This window comes from Leptopilina boulardi, unplaced genomic scaffold, assembly GCF_019393585.1.
Source record: "Leptopilina boulardi isolate dan_hultmark-lab unplaced genomic scaffold, ZJU_Lbou_2.1 LbouV2_70, whole genome shotgun sequence".
Taxonomy (NCBI): domain Eukaryota; kingdom Metazoa; phylum Arthropoda; class Insecta; order Hymenoptera; family Figitidae; genus Leptopilina; species Leptopilina boulardi.
Genome location: NW_026138017.1, coordinates 390183 through 416313, shown reverse-complemented (window position 1 = coordinate 416313; position 26131 = coordinate 390183). Strand labels below are relative to the sequence as shown.

Genomic DNA, 26131 nt, shown 5'->3' with positions numbered 1-26131 from the left:
TTTTAACACTCTCACGCAAAAACTTTCACATGATTTATTATATGAAAATATTATTATGAAATATTGATTAAATTTTTTTTTCAATTTTCATCACATTATTTTAGCAAATTTCTTTTATTTTTACAATACTTTGATTGGTAATAATTATTTTCTCCATTAAAATTTAAAAAAAAAAAATTAATTTTTTTTTTCACCATTGAGGAGAAAGTAGGTTCTAAATATATGGAAGAAAAATAAATATTGCAAGTAATGTTACAAAACTTTCTCATTAATTATACTAGATGTAGGTATATTTGATCGAAAATCTAGTATTCAGTAGTACAAACGCATTTTGGTCAGACGGATTTCGAGACAATTTTATATATGTATTGTGCCGATAAAAATAAAATTGTCTAAACAACCAAATTTTAAAATCAAAATTTTTTTTCGAAATTTTTTTGCTATTATTTGAATTGAAAAAAAAATTGATAGTAATTTCAGGATTTCTAGTTCTCACAATATAAATAAATAAAATTATTTCATTTCCATTGAACGAATCAGTGACTATTTATATTAGAAGCTAATAACAATTTTCCAAACGATTACCCTACTTTCTTTTTACCCGACTATAATCATATTTTTCGTCATTAAAAGATTATACACAACATCATACTTATCTTGTCTCGAGAGAGAGAGAGAGAGAGAGAAAAAAAAAAGAAGATGATGATGATGATTCCCCTCAATTGAAGGTTTCAGTTGAGTTCTCGTAAAACAATATTACAAGCTGGTTTCCCTCTCCCACCTTCCCAAGATCTCTTTGCACCGACTTGTTCAGGACACCTTGAGGTAGGTCCTGAAGATGGGATTTCAGGGACATGGAGGGTAATTGCTGTACACAGTGGAGTGGGAGTGAATGAAGGTACTCCGGATGGAATAAGGGAGGGAAGACAAGAAACAAGGGGAGGGGGGGAGACAGATGAAGAGTCGAGGTGAAGGCAAAGAAGGTTAAAGAGGAGAGGGAATTTATGGATAAAGCAAAAAAAAAAAAAAGAAAAAAAAAGTATGCAGAGAAAGAGGGAAGGGATTGAGGGACAAGGAGGGAGGGTGAGATCAGAACTGCGTCATCGTTGCACTTTCTTCTTCTACAAAAGAGAATAAAGAAAATACAGCACGGCGCTCTGCGTGCGTGCACTTCACCTTTCTCTTTCTCTCGCAGATTATAATCCGCGCACGATCGTGACTGACAACTTCCGAACCTCTATTTCATTTTGTCCTCTTCAAAGTTATATATTATTAACGATAAAAAAATTTTTTCTTCAAAAATCCCTATTGATCACAACCTGGCAAATTTTATTTAGTAAAATTTATTTAAATCTTGATGAATTTTAATAAAAGTCGATATTAAGAAATTATTTTCACTATTCTTTAGTGTGTTTGAAAAAATGAAATTACCAAAAAAGGATAAAATAGAATTAATAATACCAAATTAATATTAATGGACCGATAATATTATTATCGATCAAGACAACTATTGACTTAAATTGCCATCGCTCCAAAGTATAATTATTTGTAAATATCAAAAACCAAATTTATATATTGAACCGAACTATCATTGATCCAGACTATTATTGATCCAAACTAACACGGTTCCAAAATATTATTGATCCAAACGATTATTGATCCCAAACTATAATTGATCCAAACTACCATTTATTTTAATTGTAATTGATCAAAGTTATTACTGATCTAAACTATCATTGATCCAAATTATTATTGATCCAAACTATTATTGATCAAAATTATCATTGATCCTAACTATCATTGATCCAAATTATTATTGATCGTAACTATCATTGATCCAAATTATCATTGATCCAAACTATCATTGATCCAAATTATCATTGATCCTAACTATAATCAATCCAAACTATCAGTGTTCCAAACAATCATTGATACAAATTATCATTGATCCTAACTATCATTAAACCAAATTATCATTGATCCAAACTATCATTGATCCAAATTATCATTGATCCTAACTATAATCAATCCAAACTATCAGTGATCCAAACAATCATTGATCCAAATTATTATTGATCCAAACTATTATTGATCAAAATTATCATTGATCCTAACTATCATTGATCCAAATTATTATTGATCCAAATTATCAAAGAGCAAATTATTATTGATCCAAGTTATCATTGATCCAAGTTAGCATTGATCCAAATTATCATTGATCCTAATTATCATTGATCCTAAGTATGACTGTTCCAAAATATCATTGATCCAAATTATTATTGATCCCAACTATCATTGATCCAAATTATTATTGATCCTAACTATCATTGATCCAAATTATCATTGATCCAAACTATCATTGATCCAAATTATCATTGATCCAAACTATCATTGATCCAAATTATCATTGATCCTAACTATAATCAATCCAAACTATCAGTGATCCAAACAATCGTTGATCCAAATTATCATTGATCCTAACTATCATTAAACCAAATTATCATTGATCCAAACTATCATTGATCCAAATTATCATTGATCCTAACTATCATTGATCCAGACTATTATTGATCCAAACTAACACGGTTCCAAAATATTATTGATCCAAACGATTATTGATCCCAAACTATAATTGATCCAAACTACCATTTATTTTAATTGTAATTGATCAAAGTTATTACTGATCTAAACTATCATTGATCCAAATTATTATTGATCCAAACTATTATTGATCAAAATTATCATTGATCCTAACTATCATTGATCCAAATTATTATTGATCGTAACTATCATTGATCCAAATTATCATTGATCCAAACTATCATTGATCCAAATTATCATTGATCCTAACTATAATCAATCCAAACTATCAGTGTTCCAAACAATCATTGATACAAATTATCATTGATCCTAACTATCATTAAACCAAATTATCATTGATCCAAACTATCATTGATCCAAATTATCATTGATCCTAACTATAATCAATCCAAACTATCAGTGATCCAAACAATCATTGATCCAAATTATTATTGATCCAAACTATTATTGATCAAAATTATCATTGATCCTAACTATCATTGATCCAAATTATTATTGATCCAAATTATCAAAGAGCAAATTATTATTGATCCAAGTTATCATTGATCCAAGTTAGCATTGATCCAAATTATCATTGATCCTAATTATCATTGATCCTAAGTATGACTGTTCCAAAATATCATTGATCCAAATTATTATTGATCCCAACTATCATTGATCCAAATTATTATTGATCCTAACTATCATTGATCCAAATTATCATTGATCCAAACTATCATTGATCCAAATTATCATTGATCCAAACTATCATTGATCCAAATTATCATTGATCCTAACTATAATCAATCCAAACTATCAGTGATCCAAACAATCGTTGATCCAAATTATCATTGATCCTAACTATCATTAAACCAAATTATCATTGATCCAAACTATCATTGATCCAAATTATCATTGATCCTAACTATCATTGATCCAGACTATTATTGATCCAAACTAACACGGTTCCAAAATATTATTGATCCAAACGATTATTGATCCCAAACTATAATTGATCCAAACTACCATTTATTTTAATTGTAATTGATCAAAGTTATTACTGATCTAAACTATCATTGATCCAAATTATTATTGATCCAAACTATTATTGATCAAAATTATCATTGATCCTAACTATCATTGATCCAAATTATTATTGATCGTAACTATCATTGATCCAAATTATCATTGATCCAAACTATCATTGATCCAAATTATCATTGATCCTAACTATAATCAATCCAAACTATCAGTGTTCCAAACAATCATTGATACAAATTATCATTGATCCTAACTATCATTAAACCAAATTATCATTGATCCAAACTATCATTGATCCAAATTATCATTGATCCTAACTATAATCAATCCAAACTATCAGTGATCCAAACAATCATTGATCCAAATTATTATTGATCCAAACTATTATTGATCAAAATTATCATTGATCCTAACTATCATTGATCCAAATTATTATTGATCCAAATTATCAAAGAGCAAATTATTATTGATCCAAGTTATCATTGATCCAAGTTAGCATTGATCCAAATTATCATTGATCCTAATTATCATTGATCCTAAGTATGACTGTTCCAAAATATCATTGATCCAAATTATTATTGATCCCAACTATCATTGATCCAAATTATTATTGATCCTAACTATCATTGATCCAAATTATCATTGATCCAAACTATCATTGATCCAAATTATCATTGATCCAAACTATCATTGATCCAAATTATCATTGATCCTAACTATAATCAATCCAAACTATCAGTGATCCAAACAATCGTTGATCCAAATTATCATTGATCCTAACTATCATTAAACCAAATTATCATTGATCCAAACTATCATTGATCCAAATTATCATTGATCCTAACTATCATTGATCCAAATTATCATTCATCCAAATTATCATTGATCCAGACTATCATTGATCCTAACTATAAATGATCCAAACGATTATTGATCCAAATTATCATTGATCCGAACTATCATTGAATCAAATTACCATTGATGAATATTATAATTAAATGTTTAAGTGGAAAGTCCGAGGAAAATAGTTTTTTAAAAATGAAATTATTAAATTTTTTGTTTAAATTGAAAAAAAAATTCTTAATTCTCCTTCGGGAGTATTAGTAAATATTGTAAAGTATAAAAATATAAATGCAAGGTCCGCGCTGTTAGGTAACAGTTTTTAAAAATCAATGACATGATTAACATATATTTTTATCCACAATTATTTGTTCTAAAGTCATTAATCGTTAATTACACTTACTATCACTTGCGATTATACTATCAATAATAATTCTAACCTTGTGAAACATTTTTTAATTGTCAATAAAAAAAAAAAAAAAATTGTTTCTATTTTAATATATAAGTATAAATAATAAGTGCATATATTTTGAAGAGAGCAAAAAAAAAAAAAATAGAAATACGCATAAGTGTTTGTCTTTTTTTTTTCTTTTTTTTTGTTTTTTGCTGTATATAGAATCGATGGTAAACAAGAGATAAAAAAATTACGTCATAATGTAGGAGGGAGACAATTAATGTGAGCTCTCGCTTGGTCTTCGTGTTCTGTCAACTAATAATCATAAGGAAGTTTCGATTTGCAAAACAAATCGCTATCTCTGTACGAGTTCCAGGGTCGATTGTATTATTACGAGGAAAAATATGTAACAATGACTATACGAGAAATATTATAATACATAACTAGAATATAAGCGCAAAATACCAATCTAGTTACGTTAAAGTTTCGTGGAGTTGTTTAAATTCATTTTTACGCATATATGATTCATACGTAAGTGCTGATAACTTCGCGAGGTAACGCAAAACGTTTATAGGAGAATTATTGCAAATAATCTACGTGTATGTTTCATGTTTTTTCTGTTTTTCTTTTTTCAAAAAGAAAAAAGAAAAAAAAAAATTACACAAGCTCTTAATCACTCAGATAACAGTTTTCACAAAGTCTTTGTATAGAGAATTTTCTCTTTTTTTTTTGTTTTTCATTCTTTTATCTTCTTTCTAAAATTTCTTCGGTTTTCTTTAAAGGGTATTTTTAAAAGCATTTTTATTATTATTTTTATTATTATTATTATTATTATTATTATTATTTATATTGAAAGTGTAATAAAATATATAGTTAAGTGATAAATATTGTATAAGAGAAATTAGAAAATGACAGGAAAGTTGCAAAAGAAATCCGAATAGAGAATTATTTCATACAATTGAGAAAAGGCAGTTTGCACTAGAATAACAAATAAGGCACAAAATATACAAAAACTTTCTAAAAACACAACAACAAAAAAATAGTAACATTTTTTTTCATTTATATTGTTGGATTTATTATTACGATTTTTATTTTAATGAAGGAATTAAAAAAAATTTTTCAAGGATTTCAAATATGGATAATTTAATTAAAAAAAAAAAAAAAACCAAACCGCAATTAATTTTCTTCTTATAATTATAAAAAGAAATAAAAAAAATTTTAATTGAAAATAAAAAAATATACTTAAGAGAAAACCTTTGATAATAAATAAATAAGAAAAAAAAATACTTTTTTTATTTATATATAAAACATTCATTATCAATATTGCTTTTAACAAATCAATAAAAATCTGTCCTTGTCCTTTCTCAACTTTTTACGCGTTAAAATACAAGAGTATTTAATACGAACGTGATCGATTGATCGTATACTACATATATATATATATATATATATATATATATATATATATATATATATATATATAAAGATACATTATTAAAAAGATTGAGTCAAGTTTTCTAATCGCAGAAGTCTATGAAGAATATTATCACACCTAAAAATCTATTGATTCGCGATATACATATATTTATATTGCAATCGTTGGAAGATTTGTGCAATAATAATATTGCAACATTAATATATATAGTCAGGTTTGGGTCAATCCGTGGGAACCACCGCGCGCGTTTATTTGTAAGCTTTGTATGTGGCAAAATAGTAATTATTATCTCAAAGTAAAACGTGCTGTTTTTCAAGAAATAAAAAAAAAACAATGACGAGACGTGCTATAAATATAACATTATACTTTATACAATTGATTACAAATCTTATTCTCTATTTTACTATATAATGTTCATTATATGCTATCATTGCTAATTGTACATTCACACATTGGTTTTGTAATAAATTAATTCTAGTAATGAGTATAGAATTTCTATTTTAAATAATTTACTAAAATTGTTCATGGGAATAAAAAAAAAAAAAATTTTATATCGATCTTTTACTATATTAATCAAAACTCAATTGATAAAAAAAATTATTAATTCTAACTATCATTCATCCTAAGTATCAATGATCATAACTATTTACGATTCAAACAATTATTGATCCTAACTATCATTGATCCTAATTATCATTGATCCTAAATATTATTGATCCAAATTATTATTGATCCAAACTATTATTGATCCAAACTATTATTGATCCAAACTATTATTGATCATAACTATCATTGATCCAAACTATCATTGATCCAAATTATCATTGATCCTAACTATAATCGATCCAAATTATCATTGATCCTTATTATAATCAATCCAAACTATCATTGATCCAAATTATCATTGATCCTAATTATCATTGATCCTAACTATGATTGTTCCAAAATATCAAATTATTATTGATCCCAACTATCATTGATCCAAATTATTATTGATCCAAACTAACATTGATCCAAACTATCATTGATCTAAATCATCATTGATCCAAAGTATCATTGGTCTAAACTTTCATTGATCGAAACTATTATTGATTAAAATTATCATTGATAAAAATTATTATTATTATTATTATTATTGTTATTATTACTGGAAAATAAGAAGCGATTCACAGCATAAGAAAAATATTTATGAAAAATAAATAACCGCAAATTTATGTATATCTATATGTTGGTAATGAAAGTTACACCACCCCATTACACTTCAATTCAGAATCTAATGGTTTCGCAACAACTTTATAGTTACTTGTAATTAGATATTGGTGCAACTCGTTGATTCTATGATTACATGGTTTTCTTGAGAAAGTTCATACATGTATTACGAGAAAGTTATAATCCCAGCAAGGCCAGGGACGGAGGAAGAACTTGATTAAGAGAAAACAAGAGAGAACTTATATATACCTATATATATATATATATACAAATCAGAAATATTAAATGAAAATAAAAAACGATATTAATTTATTGTACTATATTTATAAGTGGAAAAATTTAATATAAATTTTGATAATTTGAAGGGTGGGGGAAATTTAAATTATAAACAAAAAACCAGAAAAAACGAGTTTTCTTTTTTTTTCGTTAAAAAAGATATTTCACTTTTTGGTTGATAAATGATAAAATAAAATCGTTATTTGATGCAAATGCAGTGTTTAAAAAAAAAAGTGCATACACATTCTGTGATAAGATTGCAGATATATATATATAGCGAGGATACCATCATTATCATTGTTTATTCTTTGCTTACATTATACTTTTTTTTTTCTTCCTATTTTGGGTTTGGATATATAGGTTTTTTTTTGCGACGTTTGATTAATTTTATCAATCTTTTGTCACGTTTCCCCAAATATATTTATATTTATAATTATATTTCAGACGCAATTTTTTTATCGGTGACGAAAAGTTTTTGCGCACATTTGGCAAGTTTTATAAATATTTATTACATTTTGTATATAATATATACAAATTTATATATTAAATACGGAAATATTTTAAAAATCAAATATATAAGCAAACATTAAAAAAATTTATATTAAAACATGTAATACCAAAGAAAGTAACAATAAAATTGAAAAAAGGAAGACAGAAAGAAAAAAAGAAAATATTTATATAGAAAAAATTATGGAATTTAATATTTTTAAAAATATTGTCACTAAATAGAAAATATTAGAAAATTAAAATTTAAATAACTAAAAATATTAACAATAATAATAATTTAGAAAAAAAATTATTTATAAAAAAGGGAATTAAAAAAAGGGTTTTTAAAAGTTACGTTCATCAGAATAGGGATATTTATGTAACAATAGATTTAGACGTGGTGAGTGGACCAGTGGGGCATTGTATAAGTATAAAGGGAATGCAAAAACGAAAATTAGAAACTTGCACTTTGCCCAACCTGATGAGCTTCAGAGCTTTAAATAAAACGTTATTTCTCGCTAGACACACTTTTTTCTATTACAAATAAATTTAAATTTATTATTTCTATTAATTTCTTTTTTTTGTTCAGTAAATTAAAAAATAAAATTTTCATATATTTCTATACGGAAATTTTTTTTACTCAACAAAAACGTTTAAATTAAAGTCACGTGATCGGTGCAATTCGAACATTGTTGCGCATCACTCCTATAATCTAATCATTTTTAAAAAATTTCTAATTCAAATTTTTTACCATCATTGTTATTATTATATTTTAGACTTCTCAAAACAAAAAAAATTGCAACTCAATTTATTATTCAAAAAAAAAATCCAAACTATCATTGATCCAAATTATCATTGATCCAAACTATCATTGATACAAATTATCATTGATCCAAATTATCATTGATCCAAACTATCATTGATACAAATTATCATTGATCCAAATTATCATTGATCCAAACTATCATTGATACAAATTATCATTGATCCAAATTATCATTGATCCAAACTATCATTGATCAAAACTGTCATTGATCCAAACTATCATTGATCCTTACTATAATCAATCCAAACTATCATTGATCCTAACTATCATTGATCCAAACTGTCATTGATCCAAATTATCATTGATCCTAACTATAATCAATCCAAACTATCATTGATCCTAACTATCATTGATCCAAATTATCATTGATCCAAACTATCATTGATCCAAACTATCATTGATACAAATTATCATTGATCCAAATTATCATTGATCCAAACTATCATTGATCCTTACTATCATTGATCCAAACTGTCATTGATCCAAACTGTCATTGATCCTAACTATAATCAATCCAAACTATCATTGATCCTAACTATCATTGATCCAAACTATTATTGATCCAAATTATCATTGATCCGAACTATCATTGATACAAATTATCATTGATCCAAATTATCATTGATCCAAACTATCATTGATACAAATTATCATTGATCCAAATTATCATTGATCCAAACTATCATTGATACAAATTATCATTGATCCAAATTATCATTGATCCAAACTATCATTGATCAAAACTGTCATTGATCCAAACTATCATTGATCCTTACTATAATCAATCCAAACTATCATTGATCCTAACTATCATTGATCCAAACTGTCATTGATCCAAATTATCATTGATCCTAACTATAATCAATCCAAACTATCATTGATCCTAACTATCATTGATCCAAATTATCATTGATCCAAACTATCATTGATCCAAACTATCATTGATACAAATTATCATTGATCCAAATTATCATTGATCCAAACTATCATTGATCCAAACTGTCATTGATCCAAACTATCATTGATCCTTACTATCATTGATCCAAACTGTCATTGATCCAAACTGTCATTGATCCTAACTATAATCAATCCAAACTATCATTGATCCTAACTATCATTGATCCAAACTATTATTGATCCAAATTATCATTGATCCTAACTATCATTGAATCAAATTACCATTGATGAATATTATAATTAAATGTTTAAGTAGTAAAGTCCGAGGAAAATAGTTTTTTAAAAATAAAATCATTGTTATTATTATATTTTAGACTTCTCCAAAAAAAAAATTGCAACTCAATTTATTATTCAAAAGAAAAAAATTCAGACAAATTTTCTATTGCGTCGATCACGTGACCTGACAGTCACATGGCGTTAATTGAATATTATTTCTAACCTGGAATATAATGATGAAAATGAAATCCTTTTGCCTTCCTTGTTGTAAACACTTCATTTTGTAAACACTGACACTCGCGATAAATTAAAAAAAAAAAAAAAATTTTAAAGAAACTTCCTAACATACGAATAAACAAAACTGAGAACCACACTAGAATAACTGAGTTCCTTTGAATTAATTCCATGTGCTTGATTTCAATATGGCGATTCTGAAAAAAAAAGTGCGCGAACATTACAAATTTGAATGAATGTAACATTTTATTTTTTTTTTACAGAAAATAAAATAGAAAATAATTCTAAAATGAAAAATTATATTATTATTAGTTGATATTATTTTTTAAAACAGTATTTAAATATTTTTAACATTTTTTCTTTCCTATTACACAAAAAAAATAATAATAATAAAGAAACTATTCTTATAAAAGAAAAAATTTCCCCTTTCATTTTTCTTATAGATTTATTATTATTTTTTTTCGCAATTTTTATTTCATTTGTTCATTATTTTTTTTAAACTTAAATTAACAAGAAATATAAAAAATAGAAGAAAATTCTAAAATATAAACACCGATTTGATTGAGGCACGTGTTCACCTCGATTTTGTAATAGATTGAACACGTGTATTTGCGATAGAGCAAGAAAGAAAGAAAAAGAGGGAAATAAAGAGAGAGAGAGAGAGAGAGAGAGAGAGAGAGAGAGAGAGAGAGAGAGAGAGAGAGAGAGAGAGAGAGAGAGAACTGGCGAAAAATATTTCCGCTTGGGAAAATAGCCAAATGACAATTTACGTTTCAAGATATTATATATATATATATATATTTTCAAAGTTCTTCTCTCGTTAAGTTGGAGACACACAACGCGGAATATTAATTTTCACAGGCATTAACATTATTCAATGTATTCACTCGTTCGTTCATAATATGTAGCAAAATGTTTTTGACATTCAAGAGACAAGTTCAAGAGCTTTAAAAGATTATAATACTTTGTTGCTGAGTGAAAAATGTTTTTATTTGTAAATTATATTTTTTTTATTTCTTCTTTTATGTTTTTTTTTTCTTCAATACTTTCTTTTTTTTATTAAAATTATTTATTATTATTAATTTATTATTATTTTATTATTAAATTATTATAATTATTATTTATCCGTTACAATTATTATTTATTTATTATAATTTTTATTAATTAATTAATTATATTTTATTATCATTTTCCTCTCCTTTTTTTCTTCTTTGCACAACTTCCATTTTTATTAATTCAACTATTAGTGAGTAATTAATATATTTTTAATTTTGTATTAAACCAAGTTCACTTCTGGGCCGAAACTTAATTAATAAATAATATTAGTGAGTAATTAAAAATATTAGACAGACATGCAATATTTTTTTTTTTCTATATAAAAAGAAAATATAAAAAAAATAATGGTTGAATTTTTCTCCAAGTTAATGATACTTGGTAAATGTGATTAATTTAATATAGAGGACAGTGTGACGTTAACATGTCCCTCTAAATGAATAAAGAAAAAAAAATAAGAAAAAGAAAAAAAAACATAAAACACTTGGGACTTGGCATCCTTGTCCTCGTGAAAGACTATATAGTTGGTCAAGTTTCTCGGTATATAATTGTTTAATCACATCATTAAGGCGCTAGTATATAGTGTATATAATGAGTCTTCGCAGTCATTCTATAATAGTAAGTGCAAAATCGCCTCGACATATGGTCGCACAAAGAATGACTGAATTCTTCCATTCTTTGAATTCTTTGTTAAACACGCAAAACTTTGGTGTTGAAAATTGAATCTTGAGGACAAAGAAAACATTGCAATTACATTGCCCTTGCCACTTGATGAATTTCATGGCTATTTTCATTTTATTTCCTTTTTTATTTCTCACATAAAAGAATCTATTTTTTTCGATATTTCCACTATTAATAATTATTATTTATTAATTCCATAAATTTTTAATTCAAAAAAATTATTTTATATAATATAAAATTATTATAAAATTAATTATTAATTATTATAATTATTATAATTAATTATTATAAAAAATTATTTAATTTAATTAATAATTATTAATTAAGTAAATAATTATTTATTTTTAATTATTCGTTGAATAAATAATTTTTTAATATAAGAATAAAATAATTTTTTTTTTGGTGAAATAAATTATAAAATTAAATAAAATCTTTACGGTGATTGTAAAAAAAATAAAAAAAAATAAAACTGTTTTATAACAAGCATACCTTTTTCAATGCATCATTTTACCTTGCAAAATACAATTATAACGGTATATGTCATAGTAACCATTGAAGTCGCGCAGATAAAACAGATAAGGAATGAGTTAACGAGAAGTTTGATTTCGTAGAATTTTCCGTTTTTCCTTTTTTTTTCCCAATGTATATATATATATATTTATTTATTTATTCTCACGTAAGCAAGAGACATACAGACGAAACTTTGCGGTTATATACTATAATGTAAGTGTAACCAAGGTCAGTGATATAATCATTAGTTGCGGAAATTCTTCGTCTCATGACCTTCTTTATAACCGAATGAAAAAAGAATAGAGCACGGAAATACTTAAAGCCATTGCACCACAAATAGAATGTAATTTTTCCTGATTTTTATTGATACGAAAAAATTGTCATTTATTTAATCTCAAGTTTCCTTATAATAACAATTGTCATTCTTTGTTCTTTCATTTTATTTTTTTTGCCTATTTTCATATAAATAAAAATAAAATTTTTTTTTTTTGAATTTTTTTCATAAAAAAAAAAATTTTCCGCTTATTTTTATTTTAATTTATTAGTATTGATAACTTGCTTGAATTTTTTTTTTCTTATTTAATAGGTCAATGTACTCATTTTTTTTTTTTAAATTTTACTATTTGTTTAATATCGTAATATTTGCTTATTTCTGGAATTTTGACTGCTTTATTGACATATAAATTATATAAAAAAAAAAAAAAAAAAATTCATTGTGTTTCAAATGGAGTGAAAAAAAAAAAATTATTTGACTGAGCTGTGCAAGTATTATCTAATAAATATTTATTTAACCCAAATAAATATTTGTTCAATCAAATAATAATTGCTTTAGCTCCAATTTAAAATTTTTAGTTCAAGAAACCTTGGCATTTTCGTATATTTATAAATGTTTTCTAATTATTTAATATAATTTTTTTTTTTTTTTATATAAAAAAATAGATTTTTTTTGTCATATGGGAAATTTTTTCGAATTAATTTTTAATTCATGATAATAATGATGAGAAATGAATAAATTAATTTAAACCTTCAATGATGTTAAATTGCCAACCTTTGTTGCATTGCATAATGAAGATTATACAAGAGTTGCATGCTGTGGTCGGATCAGGGCCAACGCGATATTACGTATTAAATAAATATATAATTGGGTTGGCTGCATCATAAGCTCAATGTCCATGACATAGAATTTTAGTTTCTTACATTGATCTAATATATAATAAAGCTGTCCCTTTTTTTTTTTGCAAAAAAGAATATCTCGTAATTTTATCAAAAAATAAAATTTTTCTGCAAAAATTTTTAAATCACGAGAATTTCTACACTAATTATAGTTTATCTGTTAACGATATAAAAAATATAATTCAAAAAAAATATTATTTTTCTGAGAATTTTTTCTAAAAATAAATTTAAATTTTAAAATTTCTTTTCTATTTGCCTAATTTGTAAAATTTTCTTTATATTTCATTCATGGTTTTTTTTTTTGAAATTCAAAAAGATAAAATATAATTTAGAGAAAAAAAATTGTAATAATGACAATTATAAGAAAAAATGATTTCGTACAACCACTGGATTCAATTTTAATTGACCTTGTTGTATTTCTTCTTGTCATTGCCAAGTTACGTTCCAATAATAACTATACATAATCTTTTGGCTGATGTGAGAAACATACAAAAGTTATAATAGCACCCGATAAGAGGCAAGCAGAAAATAGTAAGTTGAACGACCGTTTTATTCATAGATTTAGAATTTTAGTTCCTAATTCATCAAAGCGATAAAAATAAGATACATTTTTTTTTCTCTCTTCTTTTTTTCTCCTATTAAATGAAATGAAGAATTAGAAATTTTCAAATATAAAAAAAATTTCTACTATAATAAATTAATGTTTATTAAATAAAACAAAATAGAAAAATAGATAATAAAAATTATGTTGTTACAATCGATAAATTAAATATTGAAAATTAAAATTGAAAAAAGTGTGAAAAAAAATCAAAAATTGATTAATGACTAAGGAGAGTTGCTCTATGTGCATTTACGATTGATAGTATTATCGTCTTTTTAGTTGCGCCATATTTGCATAATGTTCGCACAATAGAGAGAAAGAGAGAGAGCAGAACTCATTAATAATATCAAAGTTCGATAAGGAGTTTTACACAAAGAAAAGTGTTTTTTTTTTTTGCACTAACAATGAGTCAATTTAAAATCAGAGTTCTTATCATTAAAACAAGAAATAAATTATTAACAATATTTTAATGCCCTGAAAATTTTCAAGGAGACAAGTAATTAATAACTGAAACTTTGTTGCTATAATTTTTACTGTTTTTTAAAAATGTTTTTTTAAAATTAAAATTTTTTTCAAAAATTAAAAAATTTTTTGGTAAAATTTCGAAAATTCGAAAGAATTTTTTTTTATCGTAGTGGTAAAGGATAAAAAAAAAGAAGAAGAAGAAGAGAGGGAGGGTGAGCAGTGTGAGGATAGAATAAAGGAGAGGGGTGGAGTGAGGAAGGGCGATGGCAGGGCCTTGGACAGACTGTCCTTGACTCAGCACAGTTACCCCGGCCTGAAGTGTGACGTCATTCTGCATAACTCTCCTAATTGCATCGTTGCTGCTGCGCTCCACTATCCCTACTCTTTTTTGTTCTCTCTCTCTCTCTCCTTCCTCCCTCCCTTTTTTTTAACAATCCAGACTTTTCCCCTACTTTCCCTTTTCTTTTTTTTTTCCACCCCCTTTTTTAACCCCACCCAACTTAACACACTACTTCCACTAATTAGTTCATTAAGCTTATAACTAAATTCCCACCTTTCTCTTAATTTCTCCTATTATCTCCTTGTTAATTCCATTTAAACAAGCGACAAAAAAAAAATTTTTTTTCACTATTTAGATTTGAAATTTAATTTCAAATTTTTATATTAAAATAAAAAAAAGCTAAAAATTTATAAAAATTAATTAGAAATAAATTTATTAAATTAATAATAACTTTTTTTTTTGATTATTAAAAAATTTTTAATGCGCAATTATTAAAAATTTATTTTGCGTAGGAGAGAAAAAAAGTGTTAAGTCGAATAGAGACAAAGACACGTGCAAAAATTGTCTGTGAAATAATTCTTGGAAACGCGGGGATGTCGTCCTGTAATCTCTCATGAACACGCTTATTTTTTCGTCTTATCTATACTATACCCCTCCTATACTTCTCCTCTCTTTTATCCCACCCACTTTGAGTCAGTGTCAGATGTTACTTATAATAACGGTTACGCAAATTTCTCTTCAATCAAAAAGCATTTATATATATGTTACAACAAAAATAATATATATATATATATATATATATATATATATATATATATATATATTATATTATGAAGAAAGAAAAATATTAAATTATCAAAATAGAGAGGAATTTGAATCGAAAAAAAAAAATTTGAAGAGAAAGAAAAAAAAAGTGGGAGATTATTTTTTTCGGATAAAATTGAGAAAAAATTTTTGTATTTTAATAATTCGAGACTTAAGTGCATTATTCTGAATAATTGCATTTAAAACAACGTAATATGATGAGCATTGATAATAAATAGATGCGACTGATAATAAAGTATCAAATTTCTTATAAGAAGCTTTTAATTATCGGACCATTCGACTCGATGAAATCAACAATAATATTATTTATCTGTTTCATTCAAAGATATCTTTTTTTTTTTTGTAATTTACAAGAATTTTTAGTTTCTTTTCTTTAATGAACTTTACCATTGTTTTTTTTTTATTAAAGGCATCGAAAAAAAGCTATATTGTAATTTTGAAAATTGAAAAAAAATTGACAATCATAAATAAATCAGAGAAATCATATATTTTTCTTAGAGCCAAATATTTATTTGTAGCAAATAAATTTTATTTGATACAAATAAAAAATATATTTATGTCAAATAAAATTTTTTTGCGCCAAATAATTATTTGTTTAATAAATATTTTCAAATAAATAAATAAAATATATAAGTAAAAAAAAGTATATATATAAATTTATATAAACATACGTTTATTTAACCCAAATACATTATATTTGGTTCAAAAAAAAACATTTCTCTGGTTGAATAAATTTCAAATTAATATAATTTTCTAAATATTTAGCAAAGAAAAAAAAAAGAAGAAATATATATTTTCTATCATTTTTAAAAGAGTGATAAATAACATTAAAATTAATAAGACAGTTTAAAATCAACAAAACATAAACTTGACATTCAAATATGGAAAAGAGGAAACAAAGTATATATATAACCTCGTTTAAAACAATGACTACTGAAAACGCAAGCTTGATTTGCAGTGCTGTTATTCATCCTCTGAAGAGTTTATATACTATATACTCTAAAGTCGCAATATATATATACTAGTTGTTAGGCGACCTATGATACAACCGTCGCGGTATTCAATGTCGCGCCTGCTTTGAAGTACAATTTCGTTATTGCTAAGAATCTTTTGTTCTCTGGTCAAAAAAATTTTTAGTAAAACTAATTTCATTCTTTGTTTCATTTTTTTTCTTTTTTATATTTAGAAAAAAAAACCATTTCTGTCAATTTAATCATTAGTAGCTTCAAATAAAATAATATTAATAATAAAATTAATAATAATAATAATAAAATTAATAATTAAAATAATAATAATAATAATAATAATAATAATAATAATAATAATAATTGCTTCAAATAACCCATAGCTTCAATTAATAATTGCAATATTAGTAATAACTTCAATTTACGTTGGTTTCAATTAATATATTCAATTTATGGTAGTATTTTTTAATATTAGCTTCAATTAATTACAAAAAAAACATTTTTCGCAAAAAAGAACTTCAATTTATGGTAGTATTTTTTATAATTAATATTAGTTTCAATTAATTACAAAAAAACTTTTTTTTGCAAAAAAAGAACTCCAATTTATGGTAGTTTTTTGTATAATTAATAATATCTTCAATTAATTACAAAAAAACTGTTTTTTGAAAAAAAAGAACTTAAATTTACAGAAGTTTTTTGTATAATTAATAATACCTTCAATTACAAAAAAAAAATTTTTGCAAAAAAAAGGAATTTCAATTTATGGTAGTTTTTTGTATAATTAATAATATCTTCAATTAATTACAAAAAAAACTGTTTTTTGCAAAAAAAGAACTTCAATTTATGGTAGTTATTTGTATAATTAATAATAGCTTCAATTAATTACAAAAAACTGTTTTTCGCAAAAAAGAACTTCAATTTATGGTAGTATTTTTTATAATTAATATTAGTTTCAATTAATTACAAAAAAACTTTTTTTTGCAAAAAAAGAACTCCAATTTATGATAGTTTTTTGTATAATTAATAATATCTTCAATTAATTACAAAAAAACTGTTTTTTGAAAAAAAAGAACTTAAATTTACAGAAGTTTTTTGTATAATTAATAATAGCTTCAATTAATAACAAAAAAAATCATTTTTCTTCTGTAAAAGAATATTGCTTCCTACTTGATTATAAAATAAAAATAATTTTAACTCTCATTTATAAAAATAGAAAAAATAAAGAAAAAAAAAAATTAAGCTATAAGATATACAGAGTGAATTTTATGTTCTAGACCCCCGAAATTTTGATTTTAATTCCTTTTTTTTTCTTTAAAAAACGAAAAAAAAATGTAATTAAAACAAAAATTTTTAAGGGGTCCGGAACAAAAAAATCACCCTGTATAAGATGAATAATTTTGTTTTTCGAAATAAAAATATATTTAATAAGAGATTGTATAAAGGAATCGAGTGAATTTTTTTTTTTTTTTTTTGCGATTACAATGTATATATAAGAAAGAAAATTATCACAAGAGTGCGTCTATATTCGGTTTATTACGAAGACTTTGCAGAACTTTGCAGTGGGCTGTTTGTGTTGTTAATAGCCGAAGGCCAAGCCAAATGCGAGTCGATGACTCTGACTGCAGTGCTCTCTCAGCTGCCTTGGCAATATAATATCTTGTTCTTACCACAGCATCATTGATTTTTTCCAAATTCAGGGTCGTTCTTTTGTAACATGGCATTCTTGTTGGCCTTGATTTTTCCACAATTTTTGCGAAAAATAACCATCATTATACTGATTATTATTATTATTATTATTATTATTTTATTAATTTCATTACTAAATTATAATGTAAATAAAGTAATATTAATTTCTGTTAAAAATTTAATTTAAAATAAAAATTTTTAAATTAAAATATTTGAAAAATTATTTTAAATTGAAAGGCAATATTGATAAATAGAAAATTATTTCTATTTTATAAAATACAGTGAATTTTGTATTTTTCGTAGAATTATAATATATAGAATGGGTTAAGGAGTTTTCTAATTTAAAGAACAGGATGTACACGTGTCGTGTGGCTCTAAATTAAAAGTCCCATTTCGCTTGATTTATGTTTGCCTCCACTATATTATATGGTGTTAAAAATGGAACTCTACAAGAAATGGACCAAATTTTTGGGCAAAAAAAAAAAAAATAAATAAACGTAAAAAAAAATGTTCTCCAATTATTGTTCTTTTTTTTTCTCTTGCCATATCATTTTTATCAAGGAAGATTATATGAATTTTTTTTGCTTTTTTTTGTAACGAGAATCAAGAGTTGAATTCATAATAGAAAATTTTTTTTTTAAGCGAGAGTTTTACGTTGTATGCGTGACTCAGAAAAATGACCCCGTTGAACTGTATATGAGTATATATTATATAGTTGCACCCAAATCATGAAAAACATGACTGATTTGGTTGTGGCAAAATTTTTTTTTTTTTCTTTATTTCTCTTTTTTTTAAACGACGCCGAAACCAAGAATATATGCCGTCTCTTTAGCTCTGTGAAATGCACTTTGTGTTATTAACGGATGGTTCTCTTTTCTTGGCCCCTCTCTATACACGCACTAAGATTGATTTATTTTCATTCTTTGCCATTCACACGCGTGTGCAAATCCCCGCGCCGAAAAACATTTACCCAAAGTGCTAATCGATACCACATTTTCTTCAAAATAACGAGAATTTATACACCAGACACACTCACACACACACACATTGAAATGAATTTCAAGTAGAAATTATTTTACCAATTTTTTTTTCTTTACCACTTTAGGTTCAATAGAACCTTGGATATAATTTTTAGCTTTTAGAGGGAAATATAATTTTTTGTTAATTGAAATTTTATTTATTCATTTCCTCTTTTGTTAATTATGTATTTTATTAATTTTTATATATACCTAATTATTAATTTTAATTAATTATTATTAATTATTTATTCATTATTATTAATTAATTATTATTAATTAATAATGATTTATTATTAATTATTAATTATTTATTATTAATTAATAATTAATAATTATTTATTAATTATTCGTAACTATTTATTATTAATCAATTATTATTAATATTACTATTATTATAATTAGTAATACCTTTGTATCTAAAGGAGAAAAAATTCCAAGCACCGGGAATCGAACGCACGACCCTAACGCTGAAAAGTCGAGAACCTAACCACGCAACCATGTAAACATAATACTTAAAAACTTTCTTTCTATTCTTAAAGTGCCAATTAAACACTTTTACATTAAAAAATATTTCTATTTTTCACTTTTACTAGTTATTATTTCGAATATTTAATAATAAAATTAATCTAATAAATAATAAAATTATTAACATATATAATTAAATATATATAGAATAAAATATATAATAAAATAAATATTAATAAAAACGTTATTAAAATCCATTGAACTATAATGAAATCTCGAACAAAAATGTTTTCGAGTACAGTCAATAATTAATTACCAACGATTGATAATTGAAAAAATAACATTGTTAAATAACAATTATCACAACAAACAACATACGTATATTGTTTGAAAAAATTTCTTATCTAAAATAGTAATAATATTCTTCTTTGAAAAATTTAATGATAAATTTACTACAATAGAACTATACAACTATTAGTCATTATTAGACCACCTAATGTCATTAGAATATATAGCTTCTTTTTGATAACAATTTATAAGTTCATCACAATTATGAATTAAATTATTATATATATTTATTATCCACATTGTTTTGTTTTGATTTTGTTTGAATAAGGTGCAATCTGCAAAGGTTAGGCGTCATCATATTTTTAAAAATGACTATAAATCTCGTAATGTGAAACAGCGATAAGAGGTGTTATTGGAAAATGGCATCGGAGCATTGCACGACCAATGACTCTCTTTGACCGATAGGATATCTTTTATCAAAGTATATTTCCCCCCTCCTTTTTTTTTTGTTGCAAATAATTGCATTGCACATTAAAATGACACGATTTTATATTTCTTATATTTTAAATAAATAAATATTTGCGAACTATTTGTTAAAATATTAAAATGCGTTTGCTAAATTAGGTACAGCGAATAAATGTGCAATGGGGGCGAAAAAAAAAGTTTTCAGTTTAAAAAAAAAATTGTTTCTACAACAGCAAATTTTGTAGTCTTGGTAAATAATTTGGTAGTGGTTTTACTATATCATTTATCAACAAGAAATGAAATCGTATTGTTTTGATGAATTTTCTATTTTTTAATTAAAATTAAATTTATCTTTGAATTGAAACCAGAAATTGAAATTAAAATCTCCTCACGAACAATTGTGATGACAGTTCATGCAGTAAAGATAACAGTATATAATATAATCATATAATATAAACTACCGGTGGTAATTTCTAAAAGATGTTAATCATGAAAAACTGATTTGTATTTCGAGATATATATTCAAAGTGATGGTATTAACTAAAAAGATCATGTTCTCTATCATTTCACATGACACTGATACTGGAATATACAAGATGCTTGCAAACTTCAAGAACGTATATATGTTTAAAGATACAATCTAAGTGCGCAGTGTTGGTGTGTGCATAAAGTGAAATTCCAATGGGAAGCCCGTTAATTCTTGTAACGTTGACAGAGGCATACCTGCAGCGTTTATATTATTTATTTCATTATTTTAACTATTTTTTCTTTTTCCTTAAAAGAGACTAGTGATGATTTCTGTCATTTGTATATACTAATTGATCAATAAACATTTTTATTTTGATGATGGTAATTTTTTTTTCTTTCGAACAAAAATTAATCCGTTTAAGAAACATTTCGAATATTGTATATATATGTAAATTGTAACCAGAATGATCTTTTTTTTTTATGCAAAAGATGATGATTTCCTTGAGGGAATATAAATGTAGGCAGAAGGATTATTAAAATTTGCAAAGAATTGAGAGCGAAGTTGCAGCAGCAGCAGCAGCAGCAGCAGAAGAAGAAGAAGAAGAAGGAGAAGAAGAAGAAGACGTAGAAGTAGAAGAAGAAGCAGAAGTAGAAGAAGAAAAAGGAAAAGAAGAAGAAGAATAAAGAAACAGATTTGCTTAGTGCTGGAAATTGTGTGCAACCAGATGTCTGTGTATGCGTGCATCATTGGGCGTCTGGTCTGGTTATAGTTTGGCCGTCCATGACTACGAGATGCGCGAAGGTCCCTGGAACGTTGACCATTTCAGCAGGACTATGCTCTTCTCAAGGTCATGCACTGAAGCTCACATACATGCAGGTCTCTCGACTACTCTCGCTATCAAAACAAGGTCCCTTCATTCTCCACTTGTTTGCCGCCTTCTTAAGCTTCTGAAATTCTTCACCTTCACACACGCACTATATATATTACATACTCGCGATTTGCGCCTATAATTTATCCTCAAAAATCCTTTATTCTCAATTATTTTCAAATATAAAAAAAATCTCCTCTATTATTTTATTTAAAACGCACAGAAATTAAGGCCAACAAAAGTTTGTAGAAATAAAAAATATTTGCTATAAATTCTATAAAACAGGGTTCGCATCTGGGTCCTTTACTTTTTTTGTTATATGTTAATTAATGTTACAGATTTTATTAAATTCTCTCTTATTCTTCTCTTTAAAGATTTAAAACTTTATAAAACAATACGTTCTGAAAATGATTCCTATCTTCTTCAGCGTGATTTAAATGAACTCACTGAATGGTGTAGAATTAATCACTTGGATCTTAATGTCAATAAATGTTGTTCTTTTATTAAATCTAATACCATTCAGAGATATTTATATACTTTGTTGGCAATGAGGAGCTTAATAGAGTAAACCAGGTGCGGGATCTTGGGATCACACTTGATGACTCGTTATCTTTTAGTTATCACATTTCCAATATCGTTAACTGTGCTCTCAGGTCAATCGGATTTGTTATTAGAAATACTTTAGCCTTTTATAACCCACGAACTCTAAAATCGCTTTATTTTTCATTTGTTAGATCACAAATTGAACATTGTTCTGTATCATGAAGACCATATTATGCTCATTATCTGGTTAGAATCGAACAAGTTCAAAATCGATTCCTTCGGTTCTTTGCTAGACAAATTAATGTTCGTTTTTCGACTGATTTTCACATGAATATGACAGCTTACGTTCATTGGCGAACATACCCAGACTTACATCTAGATACGTAAAAAATAAGGAATTAATTCTGTCATTAACAGATTATCTATAAAGGCGAATACAATTGCTAATGACATTGACTTTTTTAATATTAAGTTAGAAGCATTTAGTACAGCACTGCGTAATCTATTATTTAATAATTAGTTTCTTTCTTTCCTAAATAGCAGTAGCGTTATACATATATATTATACAATTTGTATTTAAAGGGTACTTTATTTTTGAAGTCCCGTAAATAAATAAATAAAAAAAAAAACCAGCATTTAAACCCCAAAATTTATTCGCTGTTCCTATATTATTATTATTGCATATAATATTTGAAAACATCGAAAAAATCTATAAAATATATTTCAATTAGGTGTCAAGAACCTAACATGATTATATTTCATGAGAATTTTTTTTTTTTTCTTCTTTCCTTTCTGTCGTCTCCTACTCACAGAATCCATTATTAATTACATTGAACAAAAAATAAAGTTTTCTGCTTACGTCAAAGGACAGAAAATAAAAGTTTTCTTTATTATTTATACTTTCTTTGAAAAGTGATTGGATTATTATTATTTTTGCGATATGGATTAATTTTTGTGAAAAACACAAACAAGCATGTAAAAAAAAAGAAACTAATATAGCTCTTATGCGCATTATACTTTCATGATGTTTTTGCGTTTTTTTTTTATATATATATATTTTTTTGATCAGCACTCTCTCTTTCCATTTTATGTTAGGGATATACGCAGGAATGATAGAAAACAAAAAAAAAAAAGAAAAATGATGAAGAAAAAAAGAAAAATTCTGGAGAATTAAGAATCAATGGAATTAGAAGACCGAAACGAGGGTCATGGCCTGTGTCTCGGGGGAAAAAAGAATCTTATATAGAAAGACGGTGGTGACTTTTTTTTTTTTTAAAAAAAAAGGGTAAGAATTGTACTTTAGGGAATGTTGACAGTCTGGGATTGAGTTTAATTTTGTCGAAAGGTATAAAGTAACTTTAGATAATGGATTTTTTCTGTCGTGAATTATTCACATATTTTCACTAATTTTGGGGGGGGGGGGAATTGAAAAAATAGTCCAAATTTGACGTATTATTTACAATTTAGTTATTTCATTTAAAAGTTAATTTAACTAATAATTATTTTTAAGTAAGATTAGTAGAATTATTTGAATTAGTAACTTGACTGTTTGCAATTCAAATTATTTATTTTTAAGTCACAAAAATTGAAGCTACTTGTAATTTAGAATAATATATAAATTAAAGCTATAATTACAATATTAGAATAATTGCAAATATTAGAAAATTAAATAATCAATTATTATAATTGAAGCTATATTATTAATTAAATAATTGAAGTTAATATTAATCGTAATAGAATAAATTTAATCTTTATTGCGATTTTCATAACATTACTAATATTGAAGGTAATATTAATTTTGACATCGATTAAATTTCTCAACTATCAATAATTGAAGCTATATATATATATATTTCGCATTAATTGAAGCTATATATATTTCCCATTGATTGAAGCTATATTAATTATTAATCGAAGACTACTGATTGCAACTATTGTGAATATGAAAAATCAACTATTGACTTCAATTTTAGCTGTTATAAATTGAAGCTAACATTTGCCATTAACTGAAGCTACATATACCATTAATTGAAGGTATATTATTAATAAAAAATTAATCTGAAACTATTAATTACAACTACCGAGATTTTGAAAAAACAACAGTTGACTTCAATTGAAGCTATCGAGCTATTTATATCTACCATTAATTCAAGCTAATATTTGCCATTAACTGAAGCTACAAATACCATTAATTGAAGCTATAAATTACCATAAATTAAGGCTATAAATTACCATTAATTACCAATGCTACCAATAGTAGAAAACACCAACAATTGAAGATACAATTAATGGTATCAATGCTACCAATAGTAGAAAACATCAATAATTGAAGCTACAATTAATGGTACCAATGCTACAAATAGTAGAAAACACCAATAATTGAAGCTACAATTAATGATACCAATAATAGAAGATAAATAATAATCTGAAAATAATTTTAATTGAAACTTTAATGGTACCAATAGTAGAAAATACAAATAATTGAAGATAATTTTGATTAAAACTTTAATGATACCAACAGTAGAAAATATTAATAATTGAAGATAGAAGTAATGGGTAAAAATACAATTTATTGAAGCGACAATTAATGGTACCAATGCTACCAATAGTAGAAAACACCAACAATTAAATACCATTAATTGAAGCTATATTATTAACTATCAATAATCGAAGACTAATTACAACTACCGAAATATTGAAAAAACAACAGTTGACTTCAATTGAAGCTGATATAAATTGAAACTATCAAAGCCATATCTTCTATTAATTGAAGCTATATATTTGCCATTAACTGAAGCTACAAATACAATTAATTGAAGCTATATTATTAATAAAAATTAATTGAAGACTATTAATTGCACCTATTGTGAATTTAAAAAATCGAATGCAATTGAAGCTATTCACTATCAATGATAAAAAGAAACAAATTATTGGTAGAAAACAAAATATTGGCAATATTCATACAATATTTTAACTTTAATTTTATAACTTTGTGATATCAATATCAATTTTCTTATACTCTTCAACGCCTATATAACCTTCAACTGGTGAATATATATATTTTTTCTTCTTTTTTAGAGGGCATCACTCGTGTAGGAAGCATAAAATCATTGGCCCGGTCTCGACGAGGTAAATGTGTAGGCTTGCACTAAATATATATATATATATGTTAGCTTATTTGAAAGTAAAGATATCGGACAAAGGGCATGTGTGTGTGTTTTTTGGGGGCAGGGACGCTTTGAAAAGGGGGGGGGCACACACACACGAGGGAATCAAGATGG

At 25.4% G+C, this 26131-nt stretch overlaps 1 protein-coding gene across 1 annotated transcript in view; it reads right to left on the bottom strand.

Annotated features, from left to right (window-relative positions):
- LOC127290557 (caveolin-1-like) overlaps positions 1-26131 on the bottom strand; it is a 253523-nt gene that overhangs the window by 162150 nt on the left and 65242 nt on the right. The window contains exon 6 of the mRNA XM_051319232.1: positions 10484-10691. The gene's annotated coding sequence lies outside the window, so the exon portion shown is untranslated. The remainder of the gene's footprint in view (positions 1-10483; positions 10692-26131) is intronic.